The following is a 20,596-nucleotide window of genomic DNA, read 5'->3' as shown; positions in this document are numbered from 1 at the left end:
TCCTATATATAGGCCTGTGTAGCCTATATTTATTTATTTTATGAATTCATTTTTAATTTATATTTTATATTAATAATACAATTTCGCATCATGGACCTCGCCTACTTCACATGGCTGGCTACGGCCATGCCTACCCCGACACTACACTTGTTGGAGAAGTTCCTCCTACCTGTGAATAGGCCTAGCCTATGGGAATCCGTTCATGAGGGTTATTGCGAGCTGATCTTGGCACTGTGGGCAGTTGATCGGCAACCGGGCCTGCTCTCTATTTCGTATTGAAAATCACTGTTCGCCGCATCTCCACCGTTCATTCGTTATGAAGTCTAGGTCTATGGAATGTTTGTAGTGCTGATGGCTTCAGTGCGCGGGGATTGGGGAAGCAGCAAATCACCGTGGACTAACGCAATTCGCGCGCGCCTTTCTTTGAGCTTCATTTTATATTAATGTTTTGTGACAGCATTGTGAACTTAAACGATCTGCGAGGCTGTAGCTAAGCCTGCTTTTTGATAGCGATTTTGACTGCGGTAGGCTAATGCATTTCACTTCAATGCTCTGCCCCGGTGTGGCTGTGTGAAGGTAGCCTACGCCAGTTAGTGAGTCAGGTAAGTGGTGCTGCTCAGGGCTCCTCCTCAGTGGTCCTTGCGCACCCTGTGGCAGGCCATGTAATAGCAGCGTGACGAACACACACACAAATTCGGGCGATCACATAACCTCCTGGCGGAGGTAATAATTTCAATTAATTATGACATGGTTTGAGCTATTGGTCAGTGGTGTAGTCTACTTTTTTGAAGTCGGTATACTGTATATATTTGAGCATTTTTTGCGGTGGGTATACCGTAGGGCTATATATTTGCGATATTCTAAATAATGGATCAAACAATTTTAAGTGGGTATACTGAAATCCCAGAAATGTTCAAGTGGGTATACTGTGTATAGCGTTCTACGTAGACTACACCACTGCTATTGGTTAAGGCAGAAGTTTGTGCCCATCCCAGGTAGAGGTGCAGGACCAAGGCTAACTGAAGTTTTAAAGTGAGGAGTCTCTCAGACGTCAAATACATTTTTCAGTTTCATGCAGAACAGCAATTCAACCATAAAGATTCAATATAAAGAAGACCATAATGGCCAAAACAGAGTTCTGCCATGGAATGAGACTCAAACTCAGAGTTGCATACTGACAATAAAAATTTCTTCTGTGTGCTGTTTCCCAACACTATATCTGCAGCAGTGGCGGAACAATTGTACACAGGGCCCTAGGGCAAAACACTTATCGGGCCCCCTATATGACCTGACAAGATCACAATTTGGCCCCCACCACCAATGCAATGCAAGGGTGCCCTGGGCCCAGGGGCAAATGCCCTGCTCGCCCTCCCTATAGCTCCGGCCCTGATCTGCAGGCCGGTGGGGTGAGGTGATAACAGTGGAGCTGCACGTCCCTTTTGACAAAGGAAGGATTGAAAGGAGACAGAGAAGAGGTGAGGTGTGGGCAGCGAGAGGAGAGGGGACGGGAGGGGAGAGGGGAGTGCGAGTGTGAGAACAACCCCTGGGTTTCTCCAGTGATCCAGAGATGGCCTCGCGCTCCAGGAGCAAGCTTCGAATTAGACCTAATGAGCTCGTCCTGCGTTAATTTAATTTTGCACAGTCCCTTGCACAGGAGTCTCCTGCTTCCTTCTGGTGAAGTGGCACCCGCTGATGTGACGCCATTAGCATGCTGGATGGGAGATATTACTGCTGGAGGATGCGGGGGCGAGGCAAATGGGGAGGCAAGACGGTGGCAGGAATCAGGCCGAATAGGGCACACACACACACACATACCGACACACACAGATATACACAAACACATGTGCGCACACAGACATACAGGCACGCACACACAACCCCCCCCCCACACACACACACACACGCCTGCACACACACACATAGACATACATGAACACAGATTTTTCCGCACTCACACACACACACACACACACACACACACACACACACACACACACACACACACACACACACACACACACACACACACACACACACACACACACATACATGCAAAGACATACTCCCATTATCCCTGCACACATTCACGGCAAACATTAGCATGTTTTGCTTACTGGGAACTTTGTAGGCTATGCAGATTATGCAATTAGGCCTATAGATGCTTATACTGTCTACTCAGTTCAATGACTGCCAATCCTTAATTGTTTCTCATATACCGGTACACACAGATTTGCATGTGTTTGCATCCAGAGAGAGAAAGGCAGGCACATTCACACACACACACACACACGCGCGCACGCACACGCACACGCACACGCAGACACACACAATGGCCACTAATGAATTAACTACGGACAAACACCCACACCCACGCATGCACGCGCACAAACACACACACTCGGCTGGTTCTAATAAAGTCGGTGCCCTGGGAGAACACCCCCTTTACTTTTTGTACATTTAGAAATTGGTATTTGTAAACATAATGGCGTACATCTGATCAAGCACATATGTTCTAGTAGGCCTACCTATTAACACACTGAGTGCCCATGAATAATCATTGCAAATGTTAAGTTTAATGTTTTATTTCATTTGACGTTCTAATTTTGTGGGACTTATGGCTGTTACTGGTGCCCCCTCAACATTTGGCGTCCTAGGTAGGCCTAGGTACCTAGGTAAGTCACACACACATGCACGAACACGCACACGCACACGCACACGCACACGCACACGCACACGCACACACACACACACGCGCACACACACGCACACGCACACATAGACAAAGACACACATATGCACATGCACATGCACATGCACATGCACACAGACACACACACATTAACAAATTACCGTAATCCAGGGAATTATCCATCACAGTTTTTTCCTCCATGTTTTTTCCATTCTTCAGAGACATTTGAAAAACTTAAAGTACAGTTAACACACCATGACATTTCCCAGCCATATAACTGTAGACAGTGCTATAACTGTATAAATATGATGACATAGGCTATGACGTAGGCCAGACGTGGGCAAACTCAGGCCCGGGGGCCACATGCGGCCCCCTGAGCCATTTCATGTGGCCCGCAGAGCCTTTCCAAGAGAGGCAACTTTTTAATCCAAATTCAAACCTTTACTGAACATTCTTAAAATGCTACCTAAAACAAGAGTCTTTTGAATTTGACATTACCCAAAGACATAGGCTTCATCTAAATACATTTCATTACAATGTGCAGGAATATCATAACTGACAAGGTACATCAGCATAGTACACTGTTTCTTATTATTGACACAAGCAAGTTGCTTGTGGCATTTGGCCCGTCGGTCAATATTCTAAACGAAATGCGGCCCTTGAGCCAAAATAATTGCCCACCCCTGACGTAGGCTATACTGCTGATTGCATTTTCTTTACAGACAGGATAACCACAGCAACAGTTTTTAAATGTATTTTATGATTTTTTTTTTCAAATGCTTACACAGTGTGTCAAAAATGAAAATACAACATCCAAAACCTTGTAAAATGTAAGAATGTAGAATTGCTTTCACATGCCTTCACAATTAGCACAAGCACAGTGTACAGATCATTGATAAAAAAAAGTGAAAAATTCCTCCAATTTCATTTGTTTCATTTTGACAACTGTTACAGTAAATTGAAAATGTGAAATTGTGAAGAAAGTGATGACAGACTAAAAATGCATTTGATTCTTAAAGCGATGGTTCGGAGTAGAATCACCCTAATGCCATTTGAACCGTGACACCCATCCACCTTTACACCCGAAGTGTTTTCTGCCGCAGGCTTACATCAACAGAGTTGCCGTGTTATTCGATGTTTATTCCGGATAGCTTGACTCAAGCGCATATGGATCCTGGACACCGTCTCCAAACTTTCCCCACAAAAATAACATGTCATGACACCAAACTTCTACAGTATAACAAATGTGGTTTGTACTCACAAAAAGATGAATTTGAAACTTTGTACATAGTCCAGGAGTTTATTAGTAACAACACACGAGACGATTAGCTTTTCTGCTGCTAAACATCCGTCGACGTCACTTCCTCCAGCTGGGACTGTCCACAGCATGGCAGGTTTGTGTTTTTGTCCACAGCCAGGATATATGCACGAGTGTGGCATCGTCTTCTATTTATTAAACGTGGTAAAATTTAAATCCGAAGTGGTTAATTTCTAGTTGTAGCGCAAGCTGTCTTTTTGAGTTTTCCGCCTTCCGGACTCACGTGTATTTGTTTCCATCAACAAAGTCCCAGCTGGAGGAAGTGACGTCGACGGATGTTTAGCAGCAGAAAAGCTAATCGTCTCGTGTGTTGTTACTAATAAACTCCTGGACTATGTACAAAGTTTCAAATTCATCTTTTTGTGAGTACAAACCACATTTGTTATACTGTAGAAGTTTGGTGTCATTTTTGTGGGGAAAGTTTGGAGACGGTGCCCAGGATCCATATGCGCTTGAGTCAAGCTATCCGGAATAAACATCGAATAACACGGCAACTCTGTTGATGTAAGCCTGCGGCAGAAAACACTTCGGGTGTAAAGGTGGATGGGTGTCACGGTTCAAATGGCATTAGGGTGATTCTACTCCGAACCATCGCTTTAACAGCTGGAAGAAACTGTAGGCTCACAAGAAGAATGTCTTGGCCTAAAAACATGTAATTTATGAAAAACTACTGTTTCATTTTTAGAAATGGCCACTGTGCAACACGGTGCACTGTGTAGGATGTGGTACAAAGTAGGTAGGCTACTGCAACTATGCTGATCAGTAAAACTGTGCTGTTAACTGCCAAAGTTGATCTTTTCATGATCATTTACTAATTAATGAACTAATATTTACTAGTATGACCAATGTACAGTAAGCATTTCAGCTAAAAATGCCTATTTCTGGAAATACGAAATGGAGAAGATCCCCCTTTTCATGTATGAAAAGTGCAATTTTCCTGGCCCTGCCGTGGCCAACCGGTGGGGCAATCGCCTGCCATGGGGCTGACCCGGGTTCGATTCCTGACCTGGGTCCTTTGCCGAGCCCTCCCCGTCTCTCCCAATTCGCTTCCTGTCCACCTCTGTCCTATCAAATAAAGTTAAAAAAAAAAAACCCAAAAAAGTGCACATTTTCCCAGTCATACTTAGAATTTTAGGATGGTGGTAAGTATACATGAAAAGGGTAACATTAGTGAATGTGCAGCCTGAATTGTGGAAATGAACTACTAAAAATCTTACACACTGCACCTTTAATTAGTCAGAGTATGGGAAAGCGCTTGTTGGAAATTGAGAAAAACTGTGAAGCTTCACTTGAAATCTAGTGTCTTGCTTTGAACGTGGCTGCTCTTCGCTGCTCGTTCTTGCTTTTCTTATTTTTCATTTCTGTCTTTTTTTTCGGACTCTGATCGAAGTGTCTTTTATCTCATGATAATTAACCTTATCTCCAGTGTGCTTCCATTCTGTTTCATTATGAAGTGATAAAACTTTGCAGAGTCAGCAAAAAACAACGCCGCATTCATCCAGCCGACGACAAGGGTCACCTTGTGTGACTAAGACTTCATTTCCCCCCTAAATGAAAAAAAAAGAATAAAAAAGAAATCCCATTCTCCAGACCCATAAATATTTGTATGCGATAGAAGCCTCTGCCAAAAACACACTTTAGTTGGCACAGACTTTGAAAGGTGGACCTCTACACATACATTTTTGTAACTAAGCCAGAGTTCTACGTTACAAAATGGGTAACCAGTCAGTGCTCATTGCCTTTGGCACTTTTATCCAAAAAGAAAAAGAAAAAAAGAAAAGAAAAAAATACAATAGAGGATAAACAGAGAAGTCTTCCCCATCAGTCTTATCTCCTGAAGGTGCCTGCTGTAAGTTAGAAGACAGGCTTCATCTGTTCTGCTGTCAGGCCTCTCTATTCCTCCCAACAGGGCTGGACTGGCCATCTAGCATACCGGGCATTTCCGGTGGGCCCTGCACCTCGTGGGTCCCTATTTTCAGAAATGTAAAAAAAGTAATAAAATATATATTTTTTACATCTTTGAAAATAGGGGCCCACTAGGGTGCGGGGCCCACTGGTAAGTCAGTTCTGCTTCGCTAATTCTGAGGGGGCCCTTTAAACCAAAATTGCCCGGGCCCTCTTTCTCCCCCCAGTCCAGCCCTGCCTCCCAATATGTCTCTGATTCCAAAACAGCAAAGTTCACCATCCTTGGCAGATGAGGTGTATTGATTTTGCCGAACAGCAGTCTCAGCCCAAAAAAGCCGAACATGGTGCGTGGATAGAGTGAGTGAGTGAGTGGAGAGAGGGGAGAGAGAGAGAGAGAGAGAGAGAGAGAGAGAGAGAGAGAGAGAGAGAGCGAGAGAAAGAGAAAGAGAAAGAGAAAGAGAAAGAGAGAGAACGAGTCAGGAGGGGAGAGATAGAGAAAGAAAAGAAAGTGAGTCGAGGGATGGAGAGCAGATTGAACAAAGAAAGCGAGAGAGAATGAAATACAATATGAGTGTAAAAAGAGAGTGCAGAGAGACGCACAGAGGCAGAGAGAGAGGGTAGGACATAGACAGAGACAGAAAGATCAAGAGACAGAGAACGTTTCCTTTAATAGTAAGAAACCAGACAGCACTGATATGTTGGGTCTTGTTGTGTTGTGTCTGTCTGTGAAAAGCGCAGCAAAGCCTAATGATTTACAGTTTCTCATGATTAGCAGGCAGACGCCATGACCTCGAGACGATGACTGAAGGCCAGAGAGACAGACAGAGAGAGAGAAAGAGAGAGTGAGAGAGAGAGAGAGGACAAGATAAATAGATCTAATCATTTTAACGGATCAACTAAGGCTGAAGAGAAGAGAGTTCACACAGCAATCTCTCTCTCTCCCTCCCTCCCTCTCTCTCTCTCTCTCTCTCTCTCTCTCTCTCTCTCTCTCTCTCTCTCTCTCTCTCTCTCTCTCTCCCCCCCTCTCTCTGCTCAATCGCCCGGATAGCACTTGTATTGAGGAAGGCTGGAATTGGATTTGCATGCCTGCATTGATTAATGAATGTGTATGGAGGGGGAACTAGAGATTTTCAGGCTCAGATTCATCTTCACTCGGAGTCGGCAACAACATCCTGAAGCTATGCGCAAACACAATGAGGAAGTCAAGCAGAAGCATGATGGCGTGAATAGAGAAAAAAGGAAAGACTGACTTTTTATATGTTCTTCTCAGTTCCTCTAAGTTAACTTTGAGTGAGTGAGTGAATTAAGAAAGAGTATGATTTTTATGTTTTCCCATTCAGACTTGACGAGTGTGTGAGCTGCTTGAAGTGAGTGAGAGAGTGAGTGAGCGGGCGGGAGAGAGAGAGAGAGAGTGAGTGAGTGAGTGAGTCAGTGAGTGAGTGAGTGGATGAAGTTTCATATCCGAAATCAATGTAAAACCCCTCTCTCTCCTCCCTGTCTCAGACTATGCAAGAAGTTTTAACATATGCAAGCAAAATGCTGCTGAGGTGAGCAAAATATATGTTTCCCTACCCCAAACTGATTAAGGCCTGCCTTCTTTTCCTCTACTTTGCCAAAAAATCAGACCAAAAACAGTGGTTTTCATTTAAGGGGCCTTTAAAAAAAGACCAGCGACAGCAGTAATCCAAACAGCCTTTGCTTTGTCACTGTTCCTCGCTTGTCACATTGACAACAAGATTTATGCCACCGCTACAGAAAGAGCCAGATTGATCTCATTTTTCAATGGTCTCACCTGAAGCAAAGTCTTTGCACCACTCCTATCGTCGATGAGCTTTTACAAAACATGTTGTACAACCACAAACAGAACCTGAAATTGGACAGACCTTTTGAAGTTTCTTGAAAGTTTATGGAATGAGGAATAGAGATGCCCCACGGGGGCTTGAACCTTCTGGGGTACCAAACTATGGCTGTGACCACTACACCAAAGAGCCAGTCAGAATACACAACTCGAGTGATTATGAATCCCTTACATTACCATACTCTGCCGGGATTCGATCCAAGACCTTCAGGGGTACCAGAACCACAGAGCCAGGCGCGTTGGTGTGACAGTCAAGAGTACACCCATAAACCTAGTGATGGTCACTCCATCACAGTCTACATGATCAATACGGATGAAGATTTAACAAAGACAAACCCCCGTAACTTTCAAATGTCTGAGTACACCTAGCAGAGTAGGCTACCGATTGAAACCACTAACACCGGGGACACATACACATGAATTTGGCCAAGCGACGCAAACTTCGTCATTCCTTCCAATGAGGGAGGCAACGGCAAGCAAACAGGAGCAAAGTGAAGTGAAAATATTCAGCCAAGTTCAATAATGTTCAAATAAGGAGCTAATTTCGCCTGAGGTGGCCAATCAAATCAACAAAATCAGTGTTTCGTTCTCTTTGATTCACTGTGACGACCTGATGACCATAGAGCTGTCAGAATGGAACACTAAATTTCGCCGTTCTTTGCTTCGCTCGTTTCACCTGCATGTGCCCCCGGCATGATACTGAAAACAAATGGGTAGTAGCCTATTTGTCTTTCATTCATACCCCAATTTCACAGGCCAAGCAACAGCCCAGAACAGGCATGTAGAGCAGGTTGTCCAGGCTGATTTGAACGTGATATTCAAATGCAGTAGACAAAGGCAGTATACCGTGCGCTCAGGACCCACACTCCATAAATTATCAGGACATGTTATGAAGTGTCTATTAGGTGGCCGATTGCCTCTTGTCTGTGGTGGCGAAGGCAACAGCAGCGGTGGTGATGATGATGGGTGGGTGGGTGGTGGAGGGGGTGGAGGGAGGTGTCGTCTTTATTTCCTGGTGACAGAGAGACCCCATGGCTTCATCACAGAGCATAATGGATGGCAAGGGGAGAATGTAGATAATGGGTTAGATACGCAGTGAGAGATGGAAGGATGGAGAGAGAGAGAGAGAGAGAGAGAGGGAGAGAGAGGGAGGGGGAAATGGAAGAGAAGACAGGAAGATGTGTAATGCAAAGTTAAAGAGAAAGGTGGAGAGAATAGAGGGAGTGAGGCGTGAGGAAAAAAAGGGGAGAGTTGGTGTTTGGGGTGTGCCCATGGAAGAAAGAAAGAAAGAAAGAAAGAAAGAAAGAAAGAAAGAAAGAAAGAAAGAAAGAAAGAAAGAAAGAAAGAAAGAAAGAACGAAAGAATGAAAGAAAGAAAGGCACCATTTTTTTTCTCCCCCCCTCTCTCTCTCTCTCTCTCTCTCTCGCTCTCTCTCTCTCGCTCTCTCTTTCTCTATCTCTCTCTGATACACACAGCCAACATCACTCAGGCCCAGTTCCACAGAACGAGACCAAGGCTGTAGCTGATTCTCCTTCTAATAAAGATGTCACATCCTATCAGTGGCCACATCTACCACTACTACATGCTGAAATCCCACAGCTTCGGTCCAGTCAGGGACAGCCATGGGCAGTCAGCGGTGGACGGCGGACGACAGCCTGGGCTGGGCTGGGCTGGGTCGCCGTACCGTAACATGATGGATGGTGGCCAGGAGCAGTGCATGATGGGGAGTTTAGGGGCGGAATGATGGAGGTGATGAAGGTTAGTGGTTATTTTCTTCGGGGAGAAATATAATTTATGTCGTTGTGCACTCTGCGTCTTGTTCTACTACTGGAGGATGAGGAGGATGGTGGTGTAGCCATGTGGTTGAGCTCAAAAAGTGTGTGTGTGTGTGTGCGTGTGTGTGTGCACACGCGCTCCGCTGGCAAGATGCCGGCAGGGCGCACTCCTGGCATACCATGCGAACACAGAAAAAAATTAGGTCTGTGCTCGTCGTAAATGGTGCCGAAAATGCAGAAAGAGCATATTGTGTTGATATAACATGAACATTAAATTAAGCTTAAAATGTGTGTGTGCGTATGCGTGAGTGTGTGTGTGTGCGTGTGTGTGTGTGTCTGGGGGGGGGGGGGGGGAAATAGACTGTACAGGATCTATCTATCACGTACAGGTACATGGAGATGAACACACACACACACACACACACACACACACACACACACACACACACACACACACACACACACACACACACACACACACACACACACACACACATTAGCATTGCTACATGTACAAAACACATTAACACATTTTGCTGACGGGGAACTTTTTGCACCTATATAATGCTACATGCTATTACTGCACTATTGCAATGATGCAATATCGTATCTACACAGCTTAATGACTGTCATGCATTATTTGCTACACATGCATATGTGTACATACCATAGATAGGCCTAATTACTCGATCTGTCATAGACACTGTGCCATACATACAGACACCTTCAGTACACATCATCACTACGCTCACAACCAACCCCTGCACACGCACAAGCACGCAAGCACTCATACATACACGCACGCACAGACACACACACAGACACACACGCACGCACACACGCACACACACACACACACACACACACACACACACACACACACACACACACACACACACACACACACACACACACACACACACACACACACACACACACACAGAGACACGCACAATCTCCATGCCAATCCACACGCCCACAAATACATATAGTGACCATGACCCGTAACAACCAGCGGTTAGCCCATGTAGTCCTAATGCATAAGGTCCTGTGAGTCACCATGCACCTTCCCAGCTCAGTGGGCAGTGCAGTGCAGTCAGAGAGAGGAAGAGAGGAACGGGGCCTTTCGCCGTACCTCAATAAAACTTCCCCGGCTTGTTTGGCCGCCTCCCGTGGCTAAATTCGCCTCCACGACAGGAGCTTCTGGATTTTCATATCTCCACGGCCTTTCATCGCCACTCCCGTCGTGGTTTTTGGTTTCTCGCCACCACCGTTTCCATAACATCATGGTCACAAAACCCTCCATACCGTTTATTTTTGTTGCGTCTTTCTGTTGTAGCCTACTTTTGTCGAGTTTTGTATTTCTGAATGTATGTGTTTTTGTTTTTTATGTTATGCTCTGTAAAGCGCTTTGGGTATCATGAAAAGCGCTATACAAATCCCATGTATTATTATTATTATTATTATTAAAAGAGAGAAGTGTCAATGGCCTATTATTTGCGGGTTCTATTTTCACAAAGGGAAGGAGTTTGGTGTAGTGGGGATTTTTGAAGTGGGGTTACGCTATCCGTGACGTCATGAATTGGATGTTATTTAAATAGGCTACTTATCATTGATTGACAGAGGTTATTCTTTTTTTTTTTTTTATCTCACCTCAGGAGAAGTGGGTGGACTGCGTACCCCCACGTACCACGCCCACTACACCCCTGGGCCCTGCCCCCCCCTTTATGCTGACCTAAGGACTGTTCAACTGAATTGAATGAGCTGCATGGATTTAGAAATGTTAGATTGTAACTTTCTGGGGATCGTTGAGGATCTAGGCGTACTTGAATGAATGATAAAGCCAAGCCTAAAGCTGCAACTTGTAGGCCTACTGTTTGAATTTGGAGGAAAAACTAACAGGGCAAGTGGACGCCACACGCCCCTTTTATGCAGACCGGATCCTGTTCACGTTTGGCACCCATAGCAACGCATTAAGTTGCCGTATCTCTATATAATCTCAGAATCTCTGGTGCCCAGGACAAAGTAATGTGAAAGGGCCCCTCCATTCAATACATACGTAAAATGTAATGACAACCCAACCCTTGGCCCAGAACAACTGCTCTTTTGACAATGACATCTTGGAAAAATTCCAGTCTAGCTTCAGAGCTAATAGCACTGAAACCGCTCTCATGAAAATGACTGTGCTGTGGTAAAGCAGCTGTAGTGGTGGCTGGTGAGATGCCCTAACTCAGTCCCAGTGGAGCTATGCAGTTGTAGAGGTAAAAAAATGTACTCGCTAAAGAAGACAAGAACGTCTGTCTGTTATGCTCAGGGCTGGACTGGGAGAGAAATAGGGCCCATGCACTTTTGGCTTCAAGGGGCCCCTCATAATTAGCGGCGCAGAACTGACTCATTGGTGGGCCCCGCCCCCTCGTAGGCCCCTATCTTCAGAAATGTTAAAACAAATATTATTATTATTATTGTTATTATTATTATTATTATTATTATTATTATTATTATTATTATTTTACATTTCTGAAAATAGGGGCCCACAAGGGTGCAGGGCCCACCGGGAAATGCCCGCTATGCCAGATGGCCAGTCCAGCCCTGGTTATGCTAACCTAGAAAAAAACACAAGAATTACACCCGAATATACAGCTTTTCAACCATTTTTTTTTTTTCTAAAAAACAGTAGCCACAATGTTGCCACATAGCCACAATGGGCAGTCAGTGTAGCTTTAGTCCTAGTGGTGGCATGCCCCATCACAATAGGCACTGCAATAGGCAGTGACCTATAGAGTAGCTGCAGTGGTGAAATGCTCTCAGTCAGTCCCAGGGGGCAGCACTCAACAGCTGATCCCTAGGGGAGGTAGATGCCAGAGGCAGCAGTACCAGCCAGCAAAGCTATGCAGCTGAGGCTTTCAATTTAGCCTTGTTTTAGCTGAATAAGATTATTATCAATATCAACTAGTAATTCTAGAGCTATGGGAGTCAATGTGATGTCTAGGATAACAGAACATGGTCATGTAGGCTACTGAAGGCCCAATTGACCGTATAGGACAACCTTGAATTGGCCTAAAAGATGACACCCCCCCAGCCCCCCAAACCCCTTTCAGGCTAATGTTTTGAGGAACCTGCCATGCCATCCACATCAGCAGCAGCAACAAGTGAAGCTTTTATACCAGCTACTGACAGATAAACTATAAAATGCACCCGCTGACTGGCAGTGGCACAATCATTAAAACAAAATCATTATCTTGCGACAGAAATCAATGAGCCACTTTGATATGTTACTTATTGACTGCAGGATGGCAACAGGGGTAAATGCCCCCTTCTCCCCTAGCTATTGTCACACCCGCCCATATACCCAAAGCACAGGCACACACATACACACACACACACACACACACACACACACACACACACACGCACGCACGCACACACACGCACGCACGCACGCACGCACACGCACGCACACACACGCACACACACACACACACACACACACACACACACACACACACACACACACACACACACACACACACACACACACACACACACACACACACACACACAGGTGCGGTAAATGCTCCCCCCTGTTATTGCCACACCCACCCTCACACCCAATGCACGCACACACCCACACCCACACCCATACCCACACACGCACCCACACACCAACACCCACACACACACACACACACACACACACACACACACACACACACACACACACACACACACACACACACACACACACACACACACACACACACACACACACACACACACACACACACACACACACACACACATGTTTGGCTTGGACACATGGATGTTTCTTCACTCTCCCATTACGCCATGGGAATAAATGAATTTCAGCCAACAGGGGGGTTGCTATGACCTCCTTTACCTGTGTGCTTTAGGATTCTGGGATGCTTGCATAGCTCAGTGCACAGAGAATATTTTAACTTCAGTGGACAGAAAATATTTTACTTCAGTGAGCACACATTTAATACTCTGCTACCTTTTCTTGGAAAGAGAAAAAAGCAAGACTAGAGGAGAGTAACAGAGGTCAACAGAGGCTTGCCTGGTTACTGTAACACCCTGTACGCAATTTCTCATAAGTTGTGGTTAATGATTGCTCATGTCCCTTAATTGGGCGGTACCAATTTAGCAATTTAGCAAATTCAATCATTGGGCATATTAGCCCATACTAGTCAATCATGTCAGTTGTAGTCAAACAAACTGCAAGCTTCAGTATATCAAATAGCACACGTCATTGCCTTTCCTTCCCTCATTGCCTTGCCTTTCCTTCCTTCCCTGGCTGCCTCGCTCAGGCCCCCATTTTTTGGGGAGCAGCTATGCCAAAGATCCTCCTAGTAAGATACATAAAGCCCATACTTTTCCTGGATTCCTATGACGTCAGGTAAAGGCCTCTTTTGGAGACCTTTGGTTAGGAGACCTTTGAAGACTTTAGGTTGAGAATAAATTGATTTCTCCTAACGCTACAGATGGCGGTAGCGCTCATCTTATGCAAGCCGTCACCAAACGCCACAGAAAGAGAAGGAGGCAGAGGGGACAACGCCCCCTATGAGACCGAACTTGAGCTAGCATTGCTCATAGAAATAGAGTCTGCAAAGTGTTTAGGGTATCTCAACATATTGAGATACTATGATTTTCTTGTAGGCTTTATTAAGCTCCGCATCTATGCATGGTTACACACAAACATCATATAACACATCGGAAGACATAATATATCATCAACTGCATATAGGCCTCATTGCATGTTTTACATAAAGAAAAATACCCCAAAAAACGTACTGCTCTTCACAAACCTCTGGTCCAAATCAACCTACACAAGTCAGGTAAATGCATACCACACTTGGAGGTACACTTTTTTCAATGGATTTATATTCAGGCAGAAAGTCTCTTTGCCACCAAGTATGAGGCATTACAACATTATGTAACTGCACCAGATGTTCCCTCCAGACCTCAGTTCTAACTTTACCTCTTCCCTTTGAATCTCTTTTCAATCTGTTTTGTTCTCAACACTGCTGCACATGGCTGACAGAGGAAGCAGGAGGATCTATATGTCTGCATGAATGGTATTAAAGTGAAATGCATCTTTGAGGGGGGAAAAAGCCTCTATTCGTTTTTAAGTTCAGAGGAAAAGGACACACAGTTCCACACCTGTTTTATTGCTTTCCGCTATCTTTCCATCCTTGTTTTGCATAAGCACCCCAAGCAAAACGAATTCTTTTTTGGGGGGGTTTCAATCACGCTTTCTTATCAAAAGTTTTTAATTCACGACCCAGCAATGCCAGATGCTCCTCTCAATCATTTCCCTCCTCCTACCTTCAAACCATAACTTCACAAATTGGATTTGATTCCAATGCAATATCTCAGGCTATAAGTTTTCTACTGTCGGAAAGTTGAAAAACCAATCATTTTGCGTTGCCACCTTGAAGGTTATATAGAAGCCACCTTTGCCCATATGAAACCAGGTGTATCTGTGCTGCGCTCACCATATGGTGGGATGAACAGCCTCGTGTATCTCCTTCAGACACTCATCAGGTAATCATCTAGGCAGCGAAATAGGCTCTTTCTGTATATAGACTCACGTCTGGAAAGGGCACTCTAGTAACTTCTGACTGACATGACATTTCAATATGCTACAGGTTCCCAGATGGCTTTGGCTAAAGACATCTGAGAGGGCCCACCACCCAATACAATGCAGTGAAGACTCCTTTCTGGGCCCCCTCTCTCCCTGGGCCTGGGACAACTGACCCTTTTCCCCCAACACTGCCGGCTTCCTTCTGTCCGGACACCAGGTTAGAAAAATGTAGAGAAATGCAGCATCATAGCAACTGCATTTTGGACTCGTGGGATGCTGATGTGTTGCACGTGATGATCATATTATTACTGTAGACTAGAGCCAGCGTCTTGCCTGCATGTAAATGCTGTAAAACGTTGTGGTGCTGAACTGATTTGATTTGCATTTATTGTTACAGACAGCAGAGGCATAAGCATGCGTGTTGGATCATGTTTCATTTATGCATGTGTAATCCCGTGCCGGTTAGGCGTATGGGCGACAGCTCCACGCCAAACTGATTGAGATGGATCAGCTGACTAGTCTAATGTGCACAGATTACTGCACAGCCGACAAATATCCAATGGACCACGACATCATGACACGACATGAGTGAATGGGATTGTGAGGTATTTTCCGGCTCAAGCCATGGATGGAAACCATGGAATCATGGGGCCTCTTTGTTGTCAGAGAGAGAAAGAGAAAGAAGGGAGAGGATGAAGAGGAAGGAAATGAGGAGGATGAAGCCCGAAGAGAAGGAGGGAAGAGGCTTGATTTCTTGCTGCTGACAAGTGAAAGTCTTTGCCGCATGCTAAAGGGAGAAATTGAGGCAATTTCATTACGTCTCTCCTGGATGCACATGGAAGCCATTTAAACTTTGCCAACCGAGCAATGAGGCACAATTTTAAGATCTCCCCTTTCACTTTTAATTACCACCAAACTGAAAATAAAACGAGAGCCTAACTAGCTGGCTGTCAGATGCAGACAAAAAAAAACAAGTGAAAAAGTTTTTTATTGGCAAATACGTCAATAAAACAATCCAAAACTTAATAACTTGTCAAAATGCTCACTCTCAATGATGTGGAAGCACAGGATCTTGGCAGCATGATCACGGGGCGAGACAGAATGGTATAGACTCTAGAGGAACATATTAAAGGGAGGAATAAAATGCTGCTTATTGTGATGATTTATGCCTTCGCCCAGCACGGCAACACAACAAGAAATATTACATCCATATACTGTATTTATGGCACCAACAATGAATATTGAAACACAGATACATTCATTTTCTTTTGGATGGTGTCCAACAGGTCTTTGTTTTTTTATGATGAAATGAGATTATTTTCTGATACTGAGGCATTGTTTTACCATACAAAGATGGACATGTCAGCCTCCATCATTTAGTCTGAGTGCAGTTTGAATCATTTGCAGCATATGCCCAATAATTCACCATCACAGCATCTTGAATTCAGGACAGAAAAAGTAAGTGTCACACCATGCTACTAAAGTAAAATCACCTTTTTAAAAAATGTGAAAACAGAATTACAGTATTGCATTACTCTCCGATAAAATTGACAACCAAATAAATTAATATTTTTTTTGCTAATGTTTTTTTTTTTAAAATTAAGAGAGAATGTAGGCCTGCTAAATGAGAGTATCAGCAGGAGGTATGCATCATGCAATTGTTTTGAGCTCATAACAGAGGATGTATACAATACATATTGTTGGTTAATTATACCATTATCATAGGAAGAAGCGTGCTTGTAATAAAAAAGCACATTATTATGGGCATATAGGCCTATGATCAGTGATGGAACAATTGCTTACAGGGCCCCAGGGCAAAACACTGACACGGCCCAAAGGTCACAAGACCCCTGCACATCCAACCTCCACGACCATCACCACCTATAGGCCCAAGGGCAAATGCCCTGCACCACCATTACCACTCCTGCTAATGCTCTGACCCTAAACCATTTTGCCAAAATTATTCAAATTTGAATTTTTCGGAAAATGTTTTTCATGGACAAACAAGGAAGCAAAGATGAGTATTGCCAAGCATAGCCATTTGGCCTAAACTAAACAAGGTTGTGACACCAGGAGCCTCCTCAGCACAACAGAAATTCTGTCTTCCTGGCAGTTTATTGGAACCATTTAAACAGCGGACCACGACAGGGATTTCCCCCACAGTAGGCTACAACCCCTCGCTGTCTTTCAGCAGTATTTCTCATGAGGCATATAAGAACTATCCACGGCTGTACGTACGTATAGGTGCTGATTTGGGCTGTGTGTGTGGGTGGATGTGTGGAGAAAGGCTTGATTTTATTACCTTCATTGTTATTCTCGATGCAGAGCCATGTAAGGATTTTTCCCCCCGAATGGTGACTTTTATAGTGCTGCTATATGTCCTCTGGCCGGATTGCTTTTCCTCCTCTGCAGTGCTTATTTCATGTAATAATAGTTCTACAAGGAGCTTTGTCATCAGTCATATTTCACCCAGGCGACTGTTGAGAACATAATAAAGCACCCCCACCATCATCACCACAGGAAGTGGGGATTCACAAAGGGTATCAATGAGATGGAGGGGGCACAGGGCGTGCGGCGGAAAGTCGAAGATTGTTAGAATGATGAGAGATCTGCCTGTACCCTTAAAGAAACAACAGTCTGCTACCATTTGAGGCGTGTTCATAATCTACTGGTTGTGCCTAGGGTAAAAATCCAGACAGGGTGAAATGGCATATAGTCAAGTCAAGTCAAGTAGGTTTTATTGTCAATTTCTTTACATGCACTGGTCATACAAAGAATTTGAAATTACATTTCTTGCTTTCCCATACAGATATAGACTAATCTAGGTAAGCCATTATAGCCATAGCCATTATAGGCATAGCCATTATGCTGCTAAATGATTTCTTTTCTTTTCTCTCAAACACATCGAATGACAGTTATGTATGATAATGTCCTATACAAATCCTATTGCTATGGCTATTGGCTGAGGTTTCTTCCTGACTATAGGGGGTCTTTTTTTTCTCAGACTTCACTGAGCTTTTTTTTCCCCCTTACAAACTATGAATCAAGCGAAAGGGAGTTTTTCCTCACCCCTGATGCCACCAGGGGCCGCACCTGAGCGCCCAATCTCTGTGTGACTATCTATGACTTATGATAGGCCCAGCCACTATGGACCTTACACATCTAAGAATCCTGGTCCTATCATACGTTGACCTTATGACTCTACATTCTCTGTCTATCTCTTCTTCCTCTGCCTTCCTGCTTTTTCTGCCTCTCCTCTATACCTCTCCTTTTAAATCTATCTCTAAAATGTTTTTTTTTTTTTTTTTTTCATTTGTTAAGCACTTTGAGTTACATGCCTTGTATGACACAGTGCTATACAAATACAATTATTATTATTATTATTATTATTATTATTGCAATGTGCTATGTTTTCATACCACCTTGGCCCAGGTAAAGCAGACAAGGAATTAAGATAAGATTTATACTGATAGATATTTAATATTAGGCCTACCTCCATGCGGCAGCTTTACTTCAGGCAAGAAATAAAGAAAGTTACTGATTGATATTCAGTATTTCAGCATGGATGATGGCAACAATTAACATAATCACCAATTATCATATATCGTACCACAGTGGTTTTCAAATTGGGGGCCAGGGACCCCTGGGAATCCGCAACATGTTGCAAGGGGGCCGCGGCAGGAAAAGTAGCCTATAGCAAAGTTAAATAGGCCTAAATATGGAAAAATTCAATGACTAACATGCCAAAATAATCGAACCAAAAAACTGTATAGTAATCTATTGTATCTTTCAACATTACAACTATTATTGTTGTTGTTTTCTATTGTATATCCCAGTGGGGCACTGACTCACAGACCTGGAATATGGTTGTGAAATAGGGTCCAGGGAGCACGGGAAAAAAAGTGTGGCACGACTCCGTTAAGGGGGGCCTTGGCTGGAACCTACCGGTATAGGGGGCCTCGTCATGTTAAAGTTTGGGAACTCCTGGCCAAAGTTAAACCAAATTTCCAGTGGTGATGATGGTTTTTCAATTGACTTTTTTTTTCATTTACCAATACCGTGTAAAAAAGATGGAAAGGGACACCCACTATAGGCCTCTCCCTCTGTGTTGGTCTGGACACTTTACTGGATGTGTCTGGGTCATTGAGATACATCTACGGTCACTGGTCTGGGTGCAGGGTTCCATTAAGACTCTGCTGAGAATAGCTGGAAGTTAATGGAACATTTACATGCCGTGCACAGTGTGTTGTTTCCTGAGATGTATTGGGGAGACTGGAGTTGGCTGTTTTTTTTTCTTCAATCCATTTTCAAGAAAAAAACGTATATTGCAATGCACACAAAAAAAAAACATTTAGGCCAGACAGATTCAAAGCTCTATGTGTCAGGTTCATTTGTAGTAGTTCAGATACACCGCGCTCTTCCGTGTGGTGCGTCTCCAGTTGAATAACTTGGAAGGTGAAAAAGTGGATCGCACTCAGGTTCTTCTTTTCTTCTTTTTTATTTTGTATTATTTACATAGCAGCAGAAGTGTACACAAACGTTTCGGCTGTTGCCTTCGTCAGTGTCGAGTGCGATCCACTTTTTCACCTTTCAGGTTCATTTGTAGTCATAGATCCCAGAATCCATTCTCTTCAAAAGATAATGGTTGTCAAAGGCACCTTGCGCCATCGCGGTGTGGGTTGTCACACCCAATGGTTGGTTGCCACAGTGTTATTCTGATTTGGGAAATAAACAAATTAAACATTTAGGACCTAATAAAAATAATTCAACATTTTTAATTTCAATGAAATGTGTACCTAACCATAGCTCATGCATACAACTTTAAGTTCCATTTTCTACTTTTTACTGTTTAGAACTTGAAAATGTAGTGTAGGCCTACAGATATTTAACACACATTCTGAATGTAAAACACCATGCTGCTATGGCTATTTTTTAAAACTAAAATAAAACAACAGGCTATGAAAAGTATTGGGACAGTGAACCCCGAAAGCAGTGTGACAACTAACCCCAACTAACATGTCTCATTTGTGTGAGGCTAGCTCCCACATGGATTGCCCTAGCTAAGAAAAAAATTAGACAAAAATTGTAGCTTAAAAATTGTAGGCGATTTTTATGTCAACCCATAATACAATGAGTGAGAAGAAAAGTGAAAAGTGAAAAACACACTATGTCTCACCTCAAGGTTATTGCTTTACCTCCACAATATCAATGTAGATGTCTAATGACACGAATTACAAACATTTCTGTGTCAACTGTTTTGATCAGCGACCTAGCTATAGGCTGAGATGGACAAACATAACATGTGACAACCAACCCCTTTTTCCACTAAAGTTTTTTTGGACTGTGTGGAGTAGAATTAGAAGTAGCCTCGGCCTACGATATCAAGAAACTGACTTGAGTAGAAGTATACTAGTAGTACTCTTTTAATATGCCTGCTCAAGTGGAAGTA

The sequence above is a fragment of the Engraulis encrasicolus genome, chromosome 15, assembly GCF_034702125.1.
Source record: "Engraulis encrasicolus isolate BLACKSEA-1 chromosome 15, IST_EnEncr_1.0, whole genome shotgun sequence".
NCBI classification, from domain to species: domain Eukaryota; kingdom Metazoa; phylum Chordata; class Actinopteri; order Clupeiformes; family Engraulidae; genus Engraulis; species Engraulis encrasicolus.
The sequence above is the reverse complement of the archived record's forward strand: the minus strand, read 5'-3'. Positions refer to the sequence as shown.